The sequence below is a fragment of the Hemiscyllium ocellatum genome, chromosome 10 (genome assembly GCF_020745735.1).
Source record: "Hemiscyllium ocellatum isolate sHemOce1 chromosome 10, sHemOce1.pat.X.cur, whole genome shotgun sequence".
In the NCBI taxonomy this organism is placed as follows: domain Eukaryota; kingdom Metazoa; phylum Chordata; class Chondrichthyes; order Orectolobiformes; family Hemiscylliidae; genus Hemiscyllium; species Hemiscyllium ocellatum.
Window position 1 is genome coordinate 48,521,131 of NC_083410.1, and position 25,289 is coordinate 48,546,419.

Consider the following 25,289-nt stretch of genomic DNA (forward strand, 5'->3'; position numbering starts at 1 on the left):
TTGGCCTCTTTCTGAGGTCCCATTGCATCACAGGCATCAGTCTTCAGCCAATTCCCTTCACTCCACATGATATTAAGATACAGTTGGAGGTATTGGATACTGCAAAGGCTACGGACTCTGACAACATTCTAGTAATTGTACTGAACGCCATAGCGCTATTGTTCTAGAAGCTGTTCCAGAACAGCTCTATTGTTGGCATCTATCCAACAATGTGGAAAATAGCCCAGGCATGTCCTGGCCAGTTACCACCCCACCAGTCTTCTCTCAATCATCAGTAAACTGCTGGGAGTTGTCATCAACAGTGCTGTCAAGCAGCACCTGCTCAGCAATAACCTGCTCACCAGTTTGGTTCCACCAGTGTCCCTCAGCTTCTGAACTCATTACAGCTTTAATCCAAACATGGACAAGAGAGCTGAACCCCAAAGGCGAGGTGAGAGAGACAGACTGTGACATCATGGCTGCATTTGACCAAGTGTGGCATCAAGAAGTCTTAGCAAAACTGGAATGAATGAGTCTCAGGAAGGATTTCTCTCTGCTGGTTGGAGTCAGACCTGGCACACAATAAAATGGCTGTGGTTGTTGGAGAGCAGTCATCTCAGCTCCAGAACATCTCTGCAGGAATTCTTCAGGGTAGTGTCCTAGGCTCAACCATCTTCAGCTGCTTCATCAATGACCTTCCTTCCTTCATAAGGTCAGAAGTGGGGATGTTCGCTGATTATTGAGCAATGTTCCGCTCCATTTGCAACTCCTGAGATACTGAAGTAGTCCAGGCTCAAATGTAACAAGATCTGGACAATTACCAAGCTTAGGCTTAAAAGTAGCAAGTAATATTCATTCCACACAAATGCCAGGCAATGATAATCTACAATAACATACAGTCTAACCAAGGCCCCTTGATATTTATGAACATCCTCATCACTAAATCCCCCACTAGCATTGACTGGGAACTGAAGTGGGCTAACCAAATAAATATAGTGGCTACAAGAGCAGGTCAGGGCCCAGGAATTCTGCAACAAGTAATTCCTCTCCTAACTTCCTGAAGCTTGTCCACCACCAACAAGGCACAAGTCGGGAGTAGTGATGGAGTATTTCCCAATTGTCTAGATAGGGACAACTCCAACTACATTCTAGAAGCCTGACACCATCCAGGTCAAAGCAGTCCACTTGATTGGCACCACATCCAACTTAGCGGTACTATGCACCATTTACACGATGCACTGCAGAAATTCACCAAAGTTCTTTAGACATCATCTTTCAAATGTATAACCACTTCCATCTAAATGGACAACGACAGCAAAGCCACGGGGACACAACCACGTGCAATTTCCCCTCCAAGCCGCTCATCATCCTGACTTGGAAATATATCACCATTCCTTCACTGTTGCTGAGTCAAAATCTTGGAATTCCCTACCTAAGAGTATCGTGGGTCAACCTACAGCACGTAGACTGCAGTAGTTCAAGCAGGCATCTCACTACTGTCTCAGGGACACCCAGGGATAGCCATTAATGCTCAGCAATGTCCTCATCCTGTAGGCAAATTTTAAAAATTGAATGGAATACCTAAGATCATGAGGGAATTTGATTGGGTGGATACCAGGAGGCGGTTTCTTTAGGAAAAACTCAAATCAGTTTAAGAAAAGGGGGTGTCCCTTTTAAGACTGGGTCATTAGTCAGTAGAATTCTCTTCTTAGAAAGCAATGATGGGTGGTTAATTGAATTTATTCAAGATTGAATTTGATAGATCTTTGATAAACAGGGCACAAAGGGCAGACAGGAAAACGGAGGGTTAAGATCAGAACCACCAACCATGGAGCAGATTAAAGGGCTAAATAGCCTACTCTTGGGTTCTCTCTTCCTGTGTTCTAACACATGAGGTTGGGGCCAATCTACTGAGCCAAGAGACCTCCATACCCTAACATATTCAAGCACATTCCCTCTTTTAGAAGGAAGGGTCTCAATTCATCGTACAACCTTGAGGGCCACTGAATTTTCCCAAAGGCTCAGGGACCCTGATGTCAAGGTCAAATGGGAAGCCACATGTCCAAGCAGCAAGACTTATCAGATAATCTTCTGTTAGGCAGACTCCTCATTGGTTGCCTCAGCATTCTCCCAATGGTGCAGTCATTCAGAGGGCTTAATTAGAACCAAAAAAAAACTGCAGATGCTGGAATCCAGACTAGACAAGCAGGAGGAACATAGCAAGCCAGGCAGCATCAGCAAGCTGGCAGTTCTCAAACCACAGTAATACTATTGTGGGTGGTAGATGCTGGTGAATGAGACCAGAGATTATGAGGTGCATCAACAAAGAGCTGAACGTGCTGGCCAACATAGAGGAGCTGGACTGAAGACTCCCAAAGCTGTTAGGGATATGTAGATGGCTGTGGGGGAGAGCGGAGAGGATGGAGAGGGGAGGGGGGAGGCAGTCAATGGGAACTCCCTCACCATTGATTCACCGATGTGGCTACCAACCCCTCACTGCCTCAAAACTGGGGAATGGGGCCTCCGGTTTTGGTAGTCCCCTGGCCAGCTTTCAGGAATTTGTTGAATTGGTAAAACACCAGCAGTGACTCAAAATGTGGGGCCTAAATACCAGCCCTCATGGAGTTCTCTTCTCCTTCAGAGGAAGTGAGTCAGGAATGAATCAGGGCGTTGTTCTGACATGGCTCCCTGCTACTTTCCAGCACCTCCAACACATTGCTAAAAACACCAGATAACAAAGCCTAAGCTTCTCCAATCCAAGCTCTCAGCAATTTTATTGCATTGTCCATGACTTGATTTGAATATTTTATATTGTAAATCATCAAAACAACAAAATCTATTCTGGAACCAACTGTGTCAAGTTGCTGGGTGAGTTCACATCCATTCTTAAGTGTAATGTACTTTGCACAGTGTTGTATCTGTATCCTCTGAACCCAATCAGAAGTATACTGTATTCGCTGCACCATCAAAAATCTTATAAACATCCCCAATTGCAATGGAATGTCTGAATTTAATTAAAAGCATGAACAAATTGATATGACTGAAGAGGATTCAACTAAATTAACATTTATTGTTGGTCTGGGTTTTCGTTCTTGAGGCAGGTAGGGTTATTGAGAAACATTCCCAGAAATGTCTGGATTTTTATTTCGGTGGTGATGGGGTGGTGGATAGTAGATTGATTTGGTTCAGCAAACCCCAGGAAAAGTTTGGAGGCAGTCACAGAGCAAGCTGGCTGTGGTGCCAGGCTGTTTAACAGGCCTGCCTTTATGCTGTGGAACTTCACCCCACTTCAAATAAAAACAGAAAGGCCAACGAGTCCTTACACCTTATGTCCTCGCATCTCTAAACACCACATTCTTGACCTATACCAACTCTATAAAGCAACCCCAATGGCATGTTATGCCCCAATGTCAAGGGATGTCCCCACCCAACATTCATGGCTCTTCACATCCCTCATGACAAGATATGCCCTTCCCTCACGGCTCCTATGTCACCTCTGTGCATATTCACCCATCAGTTAGTATATAAAAGCAATGACTCACTTCATGACAGTAGGATGTATCTTAAAAAAAGCTTTAAAAAGACATTCATTGAAAATTGCCACTGTTTAAAAACCATCCCTCTCCTCTATTGGCAACGTTAATCATCCAGGCCCTTTGTTTCAATAACTGAAATTGCTGGCTCTTGAAAGCTTTTGGCCTTGTTGTAATACATATGGTGTATTTGACAGCAGAATCCAAACAAGTAATATCATCGGGGTGGGGTGGGGGGGGCAGAAGAAAGAGCTGGGAAAATATATTTTTTGGTAGGCAGTCCAAAATTAGTCCTGATATGCAGATGTGAATGTGTTCCTGCCAGATAATAGTGTTTAATGTGTTAATTGTTTAAATAGATATGGATTTAATTTCAATGCCTTGGAACCGAAGAAAATTTCAATTGCTCAAGTATATTCTGTGTTTTAATTCTTGTAATTAAAAGTGCATCATCTTATGAATGTCTTGTTCCAATCTGTCTTGAACTATCTTGTAAGTAACTCGATACAGTTCTGATGAAAGAGCATCAGCCTGAAATATTGACACAATTATAAACAGGGAGGTGGGGAGGAAGCAGCTGGGTGGTAGCAACAGATGCAGTTTTGAAGTCAGGAAAGCTGGACGACACTTCTCTCAGATCCTGCCAAGCTTAACAGCAGGATCTGATTTCCATGTTCTGTCTGTGTCTCCCAGCCACAGCCAGGCAGAGGGAGAGTTCGGACTTTGTGAGGTGACACCATTGGGAGACTACAAGAAATTGTAGGAGGAAGGGGTAGAAAATTATGAGGGACGTGGAAAAAGGGAGGCAAAGCAAATGGCAGGCATGAGAGGATATTGGGAGGCTCCTGGATTGCAGTGCTACATGGGGTTTGATTGCTGGGGAGGTTAACGGTTTTTCTTGGCAGAGGAGGGAGAAGCATTCCTGTTCATTCTGGTCCACAAGCTGTGCTAAACAAACAATTCACTGTTCCACGCAGCAGAGCTTGCTTCCCCTGAAAGAGGGTGAAAGACATGTGGAACACAGCCTCATTAACATATTTAAATGCATGATGCACTTCCTGGGGGCCTGGTTGGCTGCATGCAGGTAGATTCAGGGGGCTGGAGTGATGCATACGGGTTTATGATTCTCTTTACATTTTTGACTTGTCACCTGACCCAAATCTGTCCAGGTTTCAGATTCAAAATTCTCACCATTAATTCTGTGAATTGGCCATGTTAAATTGTCCATAGTGTTAGGTGCATCATTCAGAGGGAAATGAGTCTGGGTGGGTTACTCTTCGGAGGGTCGGTGTGGACTTGTTGGGCCGAAGGGCCTGTTTCCACACTGTAGGGAATCTAATCTAATTCTACTCTCTCTTTCTCTCCATTGATGCTGTATGACCTGCTGCAACATTTTCTAATTTCATCTTTGTCATATTAAAGAATTATGATTGACAGCAATCTCTTAGTCTTTACGCCAAACCTCAGGATGAGAGCTAGGAATAGAGTCAACTCCCAAATGGGAGGCTCAGTAATCCAATGCCTCAATAATACTGCTCTCCACTCTTTAAGGCAACATCAATAAATGAGCATGTGATCTGGCTTATTAGAGAGAACTTAATGGGATGTGCCAATCACTGAAAATGGGAATTGGTACTGCACAACTCCAGATAATGCATTGATGGCTAGAGCAGATGTCAACAACAACTTTCATTCTCACAGCATGAAAAGTTTAATTTTCTTAACAGCACAGTGCAGGGCTGAAGCCAAATCTGCCAGTGTGATTCCATAAGATATCATATAGGGCAGCTAACAACGTAGCGCAGAGGACCAGCATAGATTTAATTGCCTGAGTGGTCTCCTTCTGTGCTGTAAATGACTGTCACTCTAATGCAATCACATGGATAATACCAGATTGGCTTTGATTTCCACAACTTAGTTTCCACAACTAAGCTAGTTTAACCGAGGTTTCGGGTACTTTAAATCATCAAAAGTTTAGATTAGATTACTTACAGTGTGGAAACAGGCCCTACGGCCCAACAAGTCCACACTGACCCGCCGAAGCGCAACCCACCCATACCCTACATTTACCCCTTACCTAACACTATGGGCAATTTAGCATGGCCAATTCACCTGACCCGCACATCTTTGGACTGTGGGAGGAAACCGGAGCAAACCCACGCAGACACGGGGAGAACATGCAAACTCCACACAGTCAGTCGCCTGAGTCAGGAATTGAACCCGGGTCTCAGGCGCTGTGAGACAGCAGTGCTAACCACTGTGCCACCGTGGCACTCAAAAGAATTTATTGGGTGGACTATAATCGATGACCCGCAGGTCCACCTGGGTCTTCTGGATGTGGGTGGAGCTTCTGTCCATGTTGGGGAAGATAGGCCACGCCCAATGAAGCTTCAGAAAGCCCTTTAAATTAGCAGAGGTGTCCGGGAACCCCGCACTGCCCGATCCTACCTCCTTCTGAAGACCCACAAGCCTGACCACCCTGGCCAACCCATTGTCTCAGGCTCCTCCTGCCCCACCGAACTCATCTCCACCTACCTCGATACTATTCTATCCCCCTTGGTCCAGGAACACCACATATATGTTCAAGACACCACCTACGCCCTCCACCTCCTCCAAGACTTCCGTTTCCCCGGCCCCACCCCTCATCTTCACCATGGCATCCAATCCCTCTACACCTCCATCTTCTGTAGTTACACCAGCACCACTCCCCACCTCTTCCTCCGCTACGTTGATGACTGCATCAGCACCACCTCGTGCTCCGGCGAGGAGGTTGAGCAGTTCATCAACTTCCCAAACACATTCCACCCCGACCTTAAATTCGCCTGGACCATCTCTGACACCTCCCTCCCCTTCCTGGACTTCTCTATCTCCATTAATGATGACCAACTTGACACTGACATTTTTTACAAACCCACCAACTCCCACAGCTACCTGGATTACACCTCTTCCCACCCTACCCACTGCACAAAAATGCCATCCTGTATTCCCAATTCCTCCGCCTCCACCGTATCTGCTCCCAGGAGGACCAGTTCCACCACAGAACATGCCAGATGGCCTCCTTCTTTAGAGACCGTGATTTCCCTTCCTACATGGTTGAAGATGCCCTCCAACGCATCTCATCCACATTCCGTACCTCCGCCCTCAAACCCCACCCATCCAACTGTAACAAGGACAGAACCCCCCCAACCCACGTCCTCACCTTCCACCCTACCAATCTTTGCAGAAACCATATCATCCACTGACATTTCCGCCACCTCCAAATGGACCCCACCACCAGAGATGTATTTCCCTCCCCACACCTTTCTGCTTTCCATAAAGATCGTTCCCTCCGTGACTATCTGGTCAGGTCCCCCAACAACCCACCTGATCCTCCTGGCACGTTCCCCTGCTACCACAGGAATTGCAGAACCTGTGCCCACACCTCCTCCCTCACCACCATCCAAGGTCCCAAAGGAGCCTTCCACATCCAAAGTTTCACCTGCACATCCACCAATATCATTTATTGTATCCGTTGCTCCCGATGTGGTCTCCTCTACATTGGGGAGACCAGAAACCTCCTCGCAGAGCGCTTTAGGGAACATCTCCGTGACACCTGCACCAATCAACCCCACCGCACCGTGGCCCAACATTTCAACTCACCCTCCCACTCTGCTGAGGACATGCAGGTCTTGTGACTCCCTCACCATCTGACGTCTGGAGGAAGAATGCCTCATCTTCTACCTCGGAACCCTTCAACCCCAGGGCATCAATGTGGACTTCACCAGTTTCCTCATTTCCCCTCCCCCCACCTTACCCCAGTTCCAAACTTCCAGCTCAGCACTGTCCCCATGACCTGTCCTACCCACCAATCTCCATTCCCATCTATCCACTCCACCCTCCTCTCTGACCTATCACCTCATCCCCACCCCATTCACCTACCGTACTCTTTGCTACCTTCCCCCACCATTCTCTCTGACCTATCACCTCCATCCCCACCTCCATCCACCTATTATACTCTTTGCTACCTTCCCCCACCCTCCTCTCTGACTTATCACCTTCATCCCCACCCCTATTCACCTATCCTACTCTTTGCTACCTCCTCTCCAAACCCCACCCCATTTATCTCTCCACCCTGGAGGCTCCCTGCTTCCATTCCTGATGAAGAGCTTTTCCCTGAAATGTCGATTTTCCTGCTCCTCAGATGCTGCCTGACCTGCTGTGCTTTTCCAGCACCACTCTAATCTAGCAGAGATGCACGGCTGGTCAATTACACAGTGGGGATGGTCAGGGAGCACACAAACCTGCCAATAGTTGATGGGCTCAAAGGTCTGGCTACCACATAAAAGTGGCACATGACAGATATCCATTCACAGTAACATCAATTCTATGGTGCCTGAATGTCGCTTGCATGCTGTTACCATGATCTCCCAGAGAGAAGTCTCCTAGAAAACAAAGCATGAGCCAGTGGTGCTTCCCCAGGATCTGTGGGAGTTGCTCTTCTCCAAAAGAGGCCAGAGATCACCGCAGAGGCACAGCTGAGGGTGTGTAGGTGCACCTGGGAGCAGTGTAGGAAAAGAACCAATGATCTCTGCTCTGCCAGTATGACAGCAACAGTCACCTTACAGGAATGTGGCTCTCATGAGGTTAGTATACCAGAGTGCTCCAGCTTCAGACTATCAGAGATGAGCTAATAACATTATGTCAGGCAACAGGACATCACCCTCGACAGCCTGAGTTGTAGATATCATGATCACGCTGACTAACGTTCTGAGATGACACAAAGGTGAGACTGATGTTCAAATGGATGTTCAATCATTCAATAGAGAGTCCACGTTCTGTGTTAGTATATACACTCACTCTCTTTATTCAAGTCTGATGAGTGGTCAATCCCTGTAATCTGTCCGGGAAAATGACCCCAAGCTTCTGGTCTCCTGTCACTTCAACACACTATCATGTTCCCATGCCAACAAGCAGGCCTGCTGCAGTGTGCCAGGCACCGTGGAATTGATGTTGCTGTGAATGAATAGATGTCAGGTGCCACTTAAACCTGGGAGCCAGACATTTGAGCCCAACAATTGTTTCCGGTGAGCTTCAATACAAGCTCAAAGAACAGCATCTCGTTGTCTGCTTAGGGACCCAACAGCCTTTAGGACTCAACATTGAGTTCAGTAACTTTACAGCCTCAGTCTGTCCTTCTCACCCTCACACCCAGTCCTGTTATGACATGGATTGCTTCAGTTCAGCTCACCCATTCGCTCCTACTCTTAGCTCATTATCACTTATTCGGCTTTTTGCTCTCCTGGCCTGCTATCTATTATCTCTTTATTTATTTACCCTTTTAATCTCTCTCTTTCTCTCTCTCTCTCTCTGCCCTCCATCTCCAGCATCCATGGTTAGCATTACTGCCTCACGGTGCCAGGGACCCAGGTTTGACTCCACCCTTGAGTGACTGTCTGTGTGGAGTTTGCATGTTCTCCCTGTGTCTGTGTGGGTTTTCTCTGGGTGCTCTGGTTTCCTCCCACAATTCAAGATGTGCAGGTCAGGTGAATTAGCCATGGGAAATGCAGGGCTACAGGGATAGAGTAGGGGGATGGGTCTGGATAGGATGCTCTTTGGAGGGTCAACCTGGACTCAATGGGCCAAATGGCCTGCTTCCACATTGTAGGGAATCTATTCTATAAGATTCTATGTGCTCACCTCTCCCAACTTCATGTTCGGGCAAAATACCACTTTTTATGAGCTGTGAACACTTTTGACAAAGAATCACCGGACTCAAAATATTAACTCTGCTTTCTTTCCACAGATGCTGCTGAGTTTCGTCAACAGTTTTTGTGTTTGTTTCAGATCTCCAGCATTTGTTTCATATTGCTGTGGTGAGCAGTCACACTGGTGGGGCCTGGTTAACCTGACAATGACTTTTAGTGGCTTACATCTGAAATGAAACATCATTAATGGGTGTTGGAAGTTACTGAAATCTCATTATTGGGGTAGCAAGGAAGTAGTATTGTGTCTGTGTTAATTAAAGATGGAGATCTCTTCTGCTTCTGATACTTTGTTTGCTAATGGGATGCACACGTCAGTGGTGTGACAGCATACGTTGTTCCTCCTGTATTCTCCCTGAGAAGACGGTGTCTTACTGGGTCCTGGAAACAATACAGTCCATCACAAGCAAGCAAGGCACTGATACAAAGGCTGTTCCACAACCTTGAGACGCTGAAGTATTTGTGACCTAATTCCAAGTCAATGTGTGACTTTGAGGAATCCCTGCAGATGGTGGTATGTTTCCTGGGCCAGCAGCCCCTGCCTGTCTAGGTGGTAGGAGGCTGGGGGACTATGTTCTGGAGAGAAACTGGCTGTGTTGGGTGTCAATCTTCTGTGATAATATGTATCAAGCAGTTACCATCCAGGCTTACAGGAGTTTCATTTATAGCGGATGTCAATTTTAGGGCCAATTGTACAAAACAAAACCCTGTTACTAATATTAAAACAATTTCTTATGTGGTTTTGTAATTGGCAGGTACATGCCCATTAAACTGTAGGGAATCTATTCTATAAGATTCTATGTGCTCAACTTCATTTTCGAGCTAAATACCACTTTTTCTGAGCTGGTAACAATTCTGACAAAGATTCACTGGACTCTTTTTTTCTTCCCACAGATGCTGATGAGTTTCCCAGCAGTTTCTGTTTTCGTTTCAGATCCACAGCATTCGTTTCATATTACTGCGGTGAGCAGTCACATTGGTGGGACCTGGTTAACTCCAAAGAGTTGGTTAAATATGAAATAGATATTAGCCCACATATCCCAATTAGGATCAAAAACTCTTTTTTCCCATCTTTGATTTGGTTAGGACTTACTCACTTACAGCTAGATAGCGTCCTCCTGCAATGATTCTAACCAGGAGGTCTTGCAGGGTTCAGAAGGTGGGGGGTGGCTGGAAGCTAGTTGGATCAGGGGTTGTGATCAGGGGTCCAAGGGTTTAAGAGGTCTGGTTGGAGAGTGCATGGTCACAGGTGAATGGTGTTTGTGGGGGGGAGGGGGTGCAGCGGGGGGTGGGGTTGGCGGTGCAGCTTAATAGTGATCCAGGAGTCACAAAGAGTTTGTATTCCTCTCACATTACCTGGAAAGTTATTAAGCCTAAGTGCATTGGAATCCACTGAATTCTCTGACTTTAACAGACTCCTTCAGAGGATTTTGGACACGGGAATAGCCCATCAGAAAATTCAATTTTCCAGACAATCCTCATGGAATTTGCCACGTCTGGGATTCCACATGTTCCTGACATGCAACTCAAATGAACGCTGTTCCAAGACCTCACTGGCCCCATCCAAATATCTGGGCCTTTCACAATCACGTTGATAATAACTTTATTCACAACATGCAAGATAACATGCTGGCCTTGTCTGCATATTGAACATGTAGCCAGCCAAGAGCCTGGATCATACTGGGCTGCAGCTGGAATCATTCAAATGAGGCCCCATCACTGAGGACAGGCAGATTGTGAGTCACAATCCCACTCCCAAAAAGGGATGCAAATATATGTCTCAGCACTTGCTTTCTTTCAGTTGCTACCTTGTGAAACAAAGCTGCTTCTACACTGTGATTAGTGAAAGCCACTTTTACACGGAATCTTAATCAGTTTGCTCAAAAGCTCTGAAACTGACAACATCTGATAGTTGTTTCACTTTGAGTTTCACTCCTTGCCGCACATAGTCTCAATACACAGAGCTGCAGTTTACAGAATGACAACCACAAGGAGCAGAATGAGGGGCTTGTCAAAAACAATTTGCAATGAAGGCGAACAGTTCACAATGCATCTCCTCAACTCACAAAGTGAACAGCTGTGGGGCTATTTACAGTTAATCTCTTTTTATACTTCAGTCAGCTCGGCGAATTTTTTTAAAACAGGTTTGTATTCCAAAACCACCCTTAAATATCTGCTGCTAAAGGCAACAAATGGACATTTTTCTTTTGCTTGCCTCAAAAGAGACCAGAATTAAAGAGTGAATCCAATGGTAAGCAGCTGTTTATAAAATATGACACTTGCAATACTCCTTCAGCAAAACTAAGCTAGCAAAAGGCTTTCCATTGCTGATCGGCCAATCCACAAATTCATTCAGCAGGTAGATTGTACATTTGCATTTCAGTCACTAGTCGATAACAATATTTAACATTCTGTTAGGAATAGAACACTGCGTACATTACATATTGTCTCATATTCAGATGATTGAATGTAGTTCCACTTTGATCCAAGTGTGTAGCACTTAGCATAAATTGAGATTAGAACAGTTAAGGACAATCTTCTGCTTCTGTCAATGTAGTGAATCCTGTTTATTTGAAAAACCTACTTAAGTGAAAGAAACTGAAAACAACAAATGCTGGAAATCACAGCGGGTTAGACAGCATCCATGGAGAGAAAGCAAGCTAACGTTTCAAGTCTAGATGACTCTTCATCAGGGCTGAAGAGAAGTATGGAAAGGGCAGCATTTATACTGTTTTTTGGAGGTGGGAGTGGGGGTAGTGGGTGAAGGGTGCTGACAGAGAAAAGATGCTAATAGTGCAGATCAGAATGTGAGATTGGCAGAACAATGGTGTGTCTCCTGCCAGACTTGAAAGGATAGTAAGTGGAATGGAGGGGTGGGGGGAGGGGGAGAACATGATAACAAGCTAAAAGAAAAAGGGACACACCATTATTCTGCCATTCTCAAATTCCAATCACTTAATTTCATCTAGGAGAAAGTGAGGACTGCAGATGCTGGAGATTAGAATCAAGAGTGTGGTGCTAGAAAAGTACAGATCAGGCAGCATCTGAGGAGCAGGAGAGTCAACATTTCAGGCAAAAGCCCTTCACCAGGAATGGATTTGAACCATCAACATCAGTTATCCCCTCCACACTTCACTTCAGCTCTGATGAAGAGTCATCTAGACTTAAAATGTTAGCTTGCTCTCTCTCCATGGATACTGTCTGACCCACTGTGATCACCACCATTTGTTGTTATTAGTACAGATTCCAGCATCTGCAGTAATTTGTTCCTACAATATCTATGCAAAACTCACTTCTATTTAATGACCTACATGGAGCTGATATTGTAGTCTATCGCACACAAGCAAATGCAACAGTTTGACAGCTCTTCCGAATGCTGTATGTTGGCATATGGGATTCTGTTACAAACTCTTTAAAGTCACACGCTAAATTTACCATGTGCTAAATTCTAGTCAAAACAAATATGTGAGAAGACTGATTGCTCCAGTTAATCGTCTTCTGGAGTCATTGATTATGATTAGATTACAGTGTGGAAACAGGCTCTTCGGCCCAACAAGTCCACACCGCCCCTCCGAAGAGTAATCCACCCAAACCCATTCCCCTACCCTATATTTACCCCTGACTAACACTATGGGCAATTTAGCACGGCCAATTTACCTGACCTGCACATCTTTGGCTTATGTGAGGAAACCGGAGCACCCAAGGGGAACCCACACAGACACGGGGAGAATGTGCAAACTCCACACAGACAGTTGCCCGAGGCAGGAATCAAACCTGGGTCCCTGGTGCTGTGAGGCAGCAGTGCTAACCACTGAGCCACTGTGCCACCCCATTATCTTTGGATCAGTTCCAGGGACTTCAAAAACCCTGGAGTACCTAACACAATTGACCAATCTTTAGATGTGTCTGGATGTTGACTTTTGACAGTCTACCCCACCACACCCTATATGCCAGATTCTATTATCGGCAACATAATAACAGAAGTAGATCATTTAGTACTGCAAGGCTATTTGCTTTTCACTTACATCATGCTTGCATGATCATTAATTGAATTCCATCTTCCCTGTTTGATTTCGCAACGATTCATACCATTGCCTAATTACAGTTCTTAATGTTTTCATTAACCTAACTGCCATGATTACTTGGGTCAAATACCACATCCAGTATTAAATGCTCGAAATGCCAAATAGCAGACCATAAAGACTGGATTTGTTATTGAGACAAAAATAGAAACTGCTGGAGAAATGCAACAGGTACGGCAGTCATTGCGCAGAAAGAAACAGAATGAACATTTTGAGTCCAGCCTTCTTCAGAACTGAAAACAGCTTGGAAATGGTGGTGTTTATGCTGATGACAGGTGTGTGGGAAGAGTAGTAAGTAGATACATGGATATGGTGTCAAGACAGAGAAAAATGGAGAAGTGAATAAAAGAATTGAAAATAAGCTGAGAGAAATCCTGATTGGATGTTAACAGGAAATGTCAATAACTGAATTGGGTAGGCCATGCTATGAACAACCTATCAGAACATAGTGTTGTGCAAGGGAAATCATGTCTCACTAACTTGATTGATTTTTTGAAGAAGTGGCAAAGAAGATTGATGAAGACAGAGTAGCAGGCGTCGATATGAATTTCAACAAAGTGTTCAACAAACGTTCCTCATGGTGGACTGGTTAGCTGACAGTCTCTTTAAATAGTACTGGGTGAGGTTTCTCCAGCTGCTAGATGCATAGTCAGCTGTGCAAGGTTAAGAGAGGGCATTATCTGCAGCAACAAGGTCAAAACTGGCATCTCTGCAGTCACATCCACACCACATGCGAACATTACAATCAGATAGAGCTAGAAGCAAGCTTTTTCTCGCTTCAAGTTAAAGTCAGATCATGAGACACTTTTGTTTTCAATTAAAAGTCAATAACTTCATAGAGTCATAGAGAGGTACAGCACGGAAATAGACCCTTCGGTTGAACTCATCCATGCCGACGAGATATCCCAACCCAATCTATTCCCACCTGCCAGCACCCGGCCCATATCCCTCCAAACCCTTCCTATTCATTTACCTATCCAGATGCCTGTTAAATATTGCAACTGTACTAGCCTCCACCACTTCCTCCGGCAGCTCATTTGATACACGTACACCCTCCGTGTGAAAACGTTGCCCCTTTGGTCTCCTTTATAGCATTCTCCTCTCCCCCTAAACCTATGCCCTCTAGTTCTGGACACCCCCACTCCAGGGACGAGACTTTGTCTATTTATCCTATCCATGCCCCTCATGATTTTGTAAACCTCCGTAAGGTCATCCCTCAGCCTTCGACACTCCAGGGAAAACAGCCCTAGCCTATTCAACCTCCAACCCTAGCAACATCCTTGTAAATCTTTTCTGAATCCTTTCAAGTTTCACAACATCTTTCTCATAGGAAGGAGACCAGAATTGCACGCAATATTCCAACAGCGGCCTAACCAATGTCCTGTACAGCCGCAACATGACCTCCCAACTCCTGTACTCAATACTCTGACAAATAAAGGAAAGCATACCAAATGCCTTCTTCATTATCCTATCTACCTGCGACTCCACTTTCAAGAAGCTTTGAACCTGCACTCCACGGCCTCTTTGTTCAGTAACACTCCTTAGGACCTTACCATTAAGTGTAGAAGTCCTGCTAAGATTTGCTTTCCCAAAATGCAGTACCTCTCATTTATCTAAATTAAACTCCATTTACCACTTCTCAGCCCATTGGCCCATCTGGTTCAGATCCTGTTGTCATCTGAGGTAACCTTCTTCGCTGTCCACTACACCTCCAATTTTGGTGTTATCTGCAAACTTACTAACTATACCTCTTATATTCACATCCCAATCATTTGTATAAATGACAAAAAGTAGTGGACCCAGCACCCATCCTTCTGGCACTCCACTGGTCACAGGCCTCCAGTCTGAAAAACAACCCCCCACCACCACACTCTGTCTTCTACATTTGAGCCAGTTCTATATCCAAATGGCTAGTTTTCCCTGTATTCCATGAGATCTTGCTAACCAATCTACCATGGGAAACCTTGTCAAACGCCTTACTGAAGTCCTTATAGATCATGTATACTGCTCCGCCCTCATCAATCTTCTTTGTTACTTCTTCAAAAAAACTCAATCAAGTTCGAGAGACATGACTTCCCATGCACAAAGCCATGTTGACTATCCCTAATCAGTCCTTGCCTTTCCAAATACATGTACACCCTGTCCCTCAGGATTCCCTCCAACAACTTGCCCACCACTGACATCAGGCTCACTGGTCTATAGTTCCCTGGCTTGTCCTTACCACTTTACCACCCTTCTTAAACACCTGTGAGTATCAATGTAAAACATTGATGTCCTGGAGTTTGGATCATTGGAATCTCTTCTGGGGTAGAAGTGACCTGCACAAGAAGAACAGATTGCTTTGGAAGGGGACTAATATACTGGCAGGGAGATTTGCTAGAGCTGCTCAGAAGGATTTAAGCTAGTAAGGAGTGGGGGTAGGACCCAGGGAGATAGTGAGGAAAGAGATCAATCTGAGACTGGTACAGTTGAGAATAGAAGCAAGTCAAACAGTCAGAGCAGGCAGAGACAAAGCTGAGAACAAGGTCGGACTGATAAATTAAACTGCATTTATTTCAATGCAAGAGGCCTAACAGGGAAGGCAGATAAATTCAGGACATGGTTAGGGACATGGGATTGGGATATCATAGCAATTACTGAAACGTGGCTCAGGGATGGATAGGTCTGCCAGCTTAATATTCCAGGATACAAATGTTACAGGAAGGACAGAAAGTAGACATTACATCTGCTCTATTCTCCTATTCCTACCCTCACTAGCTCGCAGCACCAGGAGTAATCCAGATATTACTACCCACAAGGACCTCCTTTTTAAATACCTGCCTAACTCTCTACATTCTCCCTACAGAATCTCATCCTTTTCCCTTCCGACGTCATTCATTCCAATGTGTACAACAGTGATCCGACAAAAAAACATTGATGTAAAATCCTTTTACACTTCTTGCCTTTGTTCTATTTTTTTCCATGGCTTTGTTCCATTTGTTGACTGTTGATAATAATTCTAGGATGTATTCTTATTCCTGCTCTATGAAGTTTGTGGACTTTCTGAACATAATGTTTTGACATTAGTGACAGGATAAAAGATTGTAAATTCAATAGTACCTTAAAGGTTACAGGGAATCTAGTTATTTATTTTGAAAAAGAGTTCAATGACAATACTACACTAATATCTGAAGTCATTGAGAACAATAGATTTGGAACTAATTAAATTCTGACCTACCAAGTGTTTCCAATATTTTCTCTTCTTAAATCATACATTTTATTTTCACAGTTCCTCACATCTTTAACCAGCTGAGCCACTGGAGAGGCTAGATCTGTGCCCTCTCACAGGCTTACATTCTATCAGACTCACACACACTTTACCAACCTCTCACACACACGGACACACACATTCTCTCACGTGTACTCACACACACCCGCACACTCTCTCTCCCTCTCTCCTGCACGCACACACACATATAAGTCTATGCAGTGAATTTGTATTTGCAGAATTATATTTGCAGATATATTCTATTTTGCTCAAAAAATGCACAATGTGCAGGCAGTCAATGCAGGCTGTCAATCCATGTAATATTTTGTAAATTCTATTTTGGAAACAGAACCAGTCTGACTCAAGATTGGGATACAGACAAGACTCTAACAACTTCAATGCATTGTCTGAGCTGAGATATTACCTTTTTTTTGTAAAACCTTAAGTTATCTCGAGAATGTGACTTCAAGAAGTTCTGGGATTTACATTTTAATGAATCAAAACCTACAACCCCATTCTAAAAGATGAAAGACTCAACAGCAATCTAGGTTTGTTCAATATATCATTTCAGTTGTATGGCAGTGTAATCATCTTTTGCTATAAATTCTGTGTCTTATGGTCCTACACCACAACCATCTGATAAAGAAGCAGCACTCCGAAAACCAGTACCACCAGATAGACCTGTTGAACTATGACCTGGTGTTGTGTGACTTTTAACTATTAGACCAGGGAAAACTTCACTTCATTCTCTGCAATTTCTGTAATTTATTGCATCTGAACATCCTTTCCCTGCCTCTTTATTTCTTGATCGATGTAAATTTCCCTCCTGCACAAGGTCTCTCAAACAGTATACATCTTTTGTTATAGTTCTCAATTTGATCTCCATCTGATCTTCTACAATTCTTTAGGTGCAGACATCTGCATTGTATCTTCCTGTTATTCTCTTTCTCCAATAATCTTATCCTCTCCTGCAAATCTCCATGAAAGCGGGCTTGACTGACAGCAACAGTTGGTAAGGTTGTAGTAGCTATTTTTGGAAACCTTAGAAAAAGAATGGTTTAACATTTTAGTACAAAATTAGTTTTGAAGAATTTTTGTAAGCATTTTTATTCGCAGAGAATATGAAGTCCCCTACCTTCATGCAGTATTCTTTTCTTTTTGAACTTATTTTATTTTCCAACCACATTACAATAGACTCAACATTTGTCAGGACATATCGCTGGGACAAAGTTCTTCCTTAAATTTTAAAGGCTCTACTATGCCTAAAGGACTGAAAGAGCTTATCTCACTCAACGTAGTGGCCAAACGTTATTCAATAATGCACTAACGCAGTTGGAAAAAGGATTATTTCTGACGTATTCAGTACAGCAGCTTAGTTTAGTCACTGATAGTTAACCTGCCACCACTTTGACAAACAAGGGACTGTCACATTTTGCTTCCTTGATTGAGCTGGAATTTCACAGCAACCTAGATGGGGGATGGGATTTTTGTGGCACAGTGGTAGTATCCCTACTGCTGGACCAGAGACCACAGGTTCAGATCTCATCTGTTGCAGAGGTGTGTCGTAAATGTCTTAACAGAGCAATTAAAAATTTCTACATTAAATGAGGACTTCCCCCCCCCCCCGACCACCGCCCCAACATTCTGTTCTAAAGTAAGTTGAAGTGAACAAATAATTTAATTTGGCAAACAGAGATTAACAGAGTCGACAAAGCATGGTGCTGGAGAAAGCAGAACAGGTCAGGCAGCATCTGAGGAGCAGGAGGGTCAATGTTTCGAGTATCAGCCCTTCATCAGCACATTCTTTCACCTCTCCTGCAACGCAGATGCTGCCTGGCCTATTGTGCTTTTTACCAGCACCACACTTTTTGATTCTGACTCTCCAGCTTACTTTCTCCTGAAGAGAAATTAATTCCACATTAATTGGATGAGACAGCATTCAGAATTTGTATCGAGCTAACCCACAAATGGTTCATTGCTAAGTTTCCTGCATGGAGACCAGTCTGCTCAACTGGGGACAAGGTGAACCAATCCGGGGAGAGTGAAAGGGACGGTGTGGTGGGAGTGCAAATAGGTTCTATCAAAGGGAAATTGATAATGGGGATAAAGAGGTTAATTAGCAGAAGGGGAAAGGGGTCATATACGTCTGCCTCCAAACCTCTTCTACCCCTGCCACCTTCTCTCCCTGATCCCTTCCTCTTGACTCTCATCCAGCTCCACACTCATGTGTCCAGGAATCCAGCAATGATCTTGAGTGAAATCCTGAGATCACTGGTTCTGCTGGCAGTCTCTGATTGGCCAGCAGCTCTCGAAGAATGGGAATCCCATCCCGAGGTCCGAAAGGCTAAGTGAGGTCTGACAGTGGTCAATCAATTCCTCTCAGGCACTTAATTTGGTCAACCCTTTTCCAAGGAAGAGATGCAAGATTTCCAGTAGTTTTGCATGCTATGTCTAAAACCCCTGTTGCCAAGATTAAATCCAACCTGATGGCTTTTCTTTTGAGGAGTTGGGACAGTTAATAGGCACAGTTTTCAAAATAGCTTTTAATTTTTCTAATGAAGTAAGTACTGTCAACAATGTTTACATTAAACGATTCACTAAAGTTATTTAAAAGTAAGCTACTCAACCTTATTAATCTTTCGTAATAAACCCATCTTCAGCTCTATTAATGAAACTGCACCAGATTGCCACTCTTAAATATAGGAAAGAATATTTTTACAGTACACTGTCCAATTGCATCAGTTCATGGAAGGTTTGACATTTGGCAATAAGCAAACGAGTTTGAGTTGGAACATGAGCAAAAACTGAGCAAAGCCAACACAACTTTGAGGAGCATTTGCTGAAGCATCACAGATTGCATCTAAGCAGAGATTGTTGGTTGACATGTTTCACCATGTTATTGGCCCCCCCTGCTTAAGGTAACCAACATTACTTCATCTTTACCATCTGAGCCTGCTGACAGTCCACCACAGACTCAGCACTGCTGAAGAGGCCATTCAACCCATCATATTGATATCAGCTCTCCAAATAAGCATCATGAGTCAGTTATTCTCCTACCCTGTCCCCGTTACTCTGTCTTACTTCAGTTTAAATAACCACCTAATACCTTCGCTAATGCCCCAATTGAATCAACTTCCAGTCAGTCCAATCCAGACCCAATCAGCTGCTGTGAGAATGTTTTTCTCACATCAATATTTACTTCTTTTGCAAATCAATTTAAATCTGTACTCTCTCGTTCAATATCCTTTTATGAGGGGGAACAGTTCACTTTGTCTATCCTACCCAGACCAGTCATAATTTTGAGGACTCCTCTTAGGTTTTGAACTGAAGTGGCTCATCCCTGGACATAAACCTCCAGGCACTCTCTCTATTGCACTCATATCCTTCCTAAAGTGTCATATTCAGGACTGTACTCCAATTGAGGCCTAACAAACAGTTCAGCATAACCTCTTTGTTCTTGTACCTTATTAGTAGTCTATAATGTTGTGTGCTCTTCCAATTCTGCCACCTTTAATGACATATGCATACTCAGATGACTCTACTCCTGCAAATCATTTAGAGTAGTAACCACTAATTTATATAGTCTCTCCATGTTCATTCTCCAACAATTACCAAATCTCACCTTTGTGCAATGAACTTCATTGACAACCTTTCAACTGTTCATTTCAAAAAAGCGCCAATTGGTATGTTCCCACAGCCTTTGGCAAGAGAAAGATCTATTCCAGACTGCCCCTGACAAACATTTGCAGGACCTAGGCCAATGACATCCAAAACGTGTGCAGTTGCCTGACCATGTGCCCACCCAGTCGGCCCCACACAAGTCAGTCCCTTTAAATTACCACATCACATGACTGTATAAAATAGCCAAAGGCACTACACATATAAATAAAACACCCAAGCACTTAAAAATAATTAGAAGGAACATCATCTGGATGTTTGGGTTATTAGGGACAGTCTTATAATTTACTCATTATTTATTGTCTTTACAACACCAATCTCAATGCTAAGCCCACGAGCACTTTAGTCATCTTTTATCTCAATGAATTATTTAAACTTCCATCATTACATATTGTTTTAAAAATACTACATTTAAATGGAATTCTTTTCAAAATTCTGGGCATGGAACAATGAACAAAAAATAACATAAAAATGATAAATGTTTGCATTGTTTCCCCTTTGGAGGATCTTCACTGAGTTGGCCAGGTCTTTGACGTGGGATAAGAGGGAGGACGTGGAGCTGAAAGCGTCAGAGATCAAGTCATTTGCCAATCCAATGAGAGGAGGCATGATACCACTTTAATTATGATTGTGAGCTTGTAACTCTCATTTAAACATAACATTTCAACTCTTAATGCCAATGACCAGACTTTCGGGACCACACGGAACCCAGCAACTTTCTCAAGGTGTGAATTTGGTCGATTCAGAAAGTAAGTGCCTTCACATTTACTCCCTTTCAAGCCTCTGTGAATGGAAGATCTGCCCTATCCACCCCATTAGGGATTGGATAGTCCCTAATAATGTGAATGGAGGCCTTGATGCATGATTTCCCATACCCCATTCAGTGCAATCTTTACTTTGAGGCCTACAGCCTCTCACCCAATCCACAAAGCCACCATTTCCGAAGTCTCTCATGAAGTAATCTCCATCCGGGGAGGGACTGGGCCTCTATTGACCCACTCAATCATCCCTCGGTCACCACCTCTCTCCCTCCCACCTTCTCTGGTCAACCCACTGACCCCATACAGGATCATCTGTCACTGTGGTCATGACTAACTGACTTTCCCCCATTCCCACTGATTGAAGGCCAGTTCTCAGTCAAGCTGCTTTGGGGAATTGATCTCTGACGTGGAGATAAGGAGTAGAGGACCATCCTGATTAGCAGATTCCCTTCTGCCTTTCTGATTGATCCTGTGGGTCTGGTCAGTAAAAAGTTTGGCCCTAGTTTTGGATGAGGGCATCATTATATTGTCATCCAATGAGAACAAGAGTATCATTGCGCCTCACCTATTGAGCATCTCCAACATCTTCTGTTTTTATTTTTGTCACTTATTCTGTCAGGAATCCACTCGACTACAAATGTTCCCCTCCTCCACCCTTTGCTTCAGTACTTGCTGCAAACCTACAGCATCTGTTTCCACTTCTGATAAAAGGTTATTGACCTCTCTGTACTGGTGCTGACAGAAAACAGGAATTCCCAACTTCTTGTTTTTATTGCAGAATCTGCCATATTTTGCTTTTATTTTGCTACAGGGCATCTGGTTTGACCAACAAACTGGTTGACCACCAGGCTGTCATGAAGGAGGAGCTGGTTGACTTGCTGTTGAACAAGCAACGACTGAATTCATGTCCTTCACAACAGATATACATTGAAGCTGCCAACAGGAGAAAAGAAAGGGGCCAGGATTTCATGTAACACAACATGTGAAATAGTGTTGATTCCATAAACTATTGAATTGTAAAATGCCTGAAGGCACCATACAATAATTGAACTCCAGGTAGGCCAATTCCAAAGTAAATGGGAATAATAAAATGAGGAGGGATGTGACTACTTTTTGTAAAGTGTATGCAGCCTGGCTTTAACTGTCAAAGACAACCCAGACAATCGGAAGGAAAGAGTTAAAACATGTGGCTAAAAGACAAGACCTAGTGAAGCACAGCAGCTCTTCATGAGAGGATAATTAACACAGAGGAGCCTTATCTCCTTCTGCAAAACTGCAAACCCCAGTGGAACCTTCCGTTTTCTACCAAATACCCTTCAGCAGTCAAATAATTGAGAGCTTGCACTTGAAGGTCACAAAAACTGATGCCATTGCACAATGTAAGATGTTTTATACAGTAGATGTATTGACTGAAAACACAAGGAATTTATTTTAAATCATTCTAAAATATCAAGGACAACAACATTGTTATATGAATCTGTAATATGGTTTGCTTCATATATTTTCATTGTAATTTCCTGAAATCCAAATAAGAACTTTAAATTTTCATTTGTACCCTCCATTATTCTCATTTCTGTTTATATCTATTGCATATCCACAAGTTTCCTTTCTTTCTTATTTTGATTTTGCTTTCCTTTTTTGATGTTCCCTCCTGAAATCTGTGGGATTCGATTGGATAGTCCCTAGTAATGTTGATGCATGATGTCCCACATGCCATTCAGTGTAATGCAGGCAGTAAGGCAACTTGGTGTTGTCTGCTCATTATAATGATAGTCAGTGCTGAATGATCTGTGGAGGGGGTATACATGTAGGCGGGGGGTGGGGGGGAGGTTGTGGTGGTGGTGAGGTGAGCAAATACTGTCATTAACGACCTCTTAAAGAGTTGATGAATTATGGCTGAAATAGGTGCAGGGAGTCATTCAGCAACTGAATCTAACCTAGAAAAATCTGAAGCATGGCTAGTCCCGGGGTACACACCAAGACAAACATCGACTGCACCTGGAGTACCATCAGTTTGGTGAAAGACTGCCCAAAACTCATTGGTCTTTCAGCACAAGGAGTTGAGCTTGACTGAATATTGCAGACTGGCATGTTCCAAGGTCCAGGACTATGTATTGAAAGATACACTACCAGTTTGGAGCAGCTGCTGCCAAGATACAGTGACGAAATTAAATAGGGGGCCATTCAGTTATCAGACTCTCCTGGTACCTCAAATATATGCATACACGGTCTTGTACAAGTAAGAAATGCCTTGGATTTCTTTATTGGATACAGTTAAACTCCAACATTTGTTTGTTTCTTCATTTGCTACTGTAGAGAACCAAGCTGCTTCAGTGACTATGTATATCGAGCTATATTTATGAATAAAACATATGTTGAAATAAAAATTTAAAAAATCCTGCAAGAGTACAAACAGTCAGTTTTCAAAATCTTGCTGAAGATAAGGAGAGACCACTTATATCCTCAAAGGACCAGGAGGTTCTCCAGACACACGATGAATAGGTAATGGGAACAATTAGTGTGGAAGGCAATGCTAGAATCATCCCAAGGACCTAAAAGCAGCATCACAAGACGTTTACTGGCCTCACACATCTTTAATAGACATTTTCTACGAAGCCTTGAGCCTTTGCTACTAATCAATTCTGCATACCTGGTCATTCACCTCGCAGTAATCTTTATCAATCAGAACTCCTACCAAACATCATCAGTCTCACCTCATCTTCGCACACGTAACATTCATACAAAGCTCCCATTGTGTGAACACAGCCAGTTATTCAAGCATTACCTGCCACATCACCAAACACGTTGCATAGCAATTTCGGATACAGTTCCCTCCTTCTTGCAGGAATGTAGGCACCAGCAGGAGGGATTGGGTGCACCTACATGTTCTAACCATTTGGACAAGTTAATGTTGGGCATTAAATGAAAGGGTATATGCTGAAGCTCTGGTCGCTGGAGGAACTGAATCCATTAAAGGCATCAGTACTCTTTTACTTAGAGCCACTTCTCACATCTCAACTTCTTACCTCATCCAACAAATTCTTCTCAAATACAGCTACTATTAGACAATAGACAATAGGTGCAGGAGTAGGCCATTCAGCCCTTCGAGCCTGCACCGCCATTCAATATGATCATGGCTGATCATTCCTAATAAGTATCCTCTTCCTGCCTGTTCTCCATAACCCTTGATTCCACTATCCTTGAGAGCTCTATCCAACTCTTTCTTAAATGAATCCAGAGACTGGGCCTCCACTGCCCTCTGGAGCAGAGCATTCCACACAGCCACCACTCTCTGGGTGAAGAAGTTTCTCCTCATCTCTGTCCTAAATGGTCTACCCCGTATTTTTAAGCTGTGTCCTCTAGTTCGGCACTCACCCATCAGCGGAAACATGTTTCCTGCTACCAGAGTGTCCAATCCATTCATAATCTTATATGTTTCAATCAGATCCCCTCTCAGTCTGCTAAACTCAAGGGTATACAAGCCCAGTTACTCCAGTCTTTCAGTGTAAGGTAATCCCACCATTCCAGGAATTGACGTCGTGAACCTACCCTGCACTCCCTCAATAGCCAGAATGTCTTTCCTCAAATTTGGAGACCAGAACTGCACACAGTACTCCAGGTGTGGTCTCACCAGGGCCCTGTACAGCTGCAGAATTACCTCTGTTTCTATATTCAATTCCTCTTGTTATGAAGGCCAGCATGCTATTAGCCTTCTTCACTATCTGCTGTACCTGCATGCTTGCCTTCATTGACTGGTGTACAAGAACACCCAGATCTCTCTGTACTGCCCTTTTACCTAAATTGATTCTATTGATGGTCTGCTTTCTTCCAATGCGAATCACAGTCTCACCCTTGTCCCATTTTCCTTTCAGATAAGGAAGAATTATCATTTGCTCAGGTCACGTAGGGAGAGAAAAAAGACAATGATTGTGAAGACAACCATCTCATGATTTCATTCTGGCAGCCACCAGTTCAGTTACTAGCGCTCTAGGAAATGTTACTCGCTCCCTGCTGCATCAACTTATTAGCGTCCATTTCAGGCAATATTGCGATTAAATAAAATTCCACTGCCTAAGATGTCACCTAGCTAGTGATGTACATTGAGTACTGACCTAGGTAGTGAATTATGTTTTCATGTTGAATAGAAAGCCAGTTGCTTGCCAGACTTTATGACATTGTGCTGCAACAATAGAGGTAATGGGGAAAAATAATATGAATAATAATCATGAATTGAACCACACCATAATATCAGTGCATTCACACATATA

At 43.5% G+C, this 25,289-nt stretch overlaps 1 protein-coding gene across 1 annotated transcript in view; it reads right to left on the reverse strand.

Annotated features, from left to right (window-relative positions):
• The window catches only part of vash2 (vasohibin 2), a 170,552-nt gene that overhangs the window by 31,539 nt on the left and 113,724 nt on the right, over window positions 1–25,289 (reverse strand). The gene's annotated exons all lie outside the window — the stretch shown is intronic.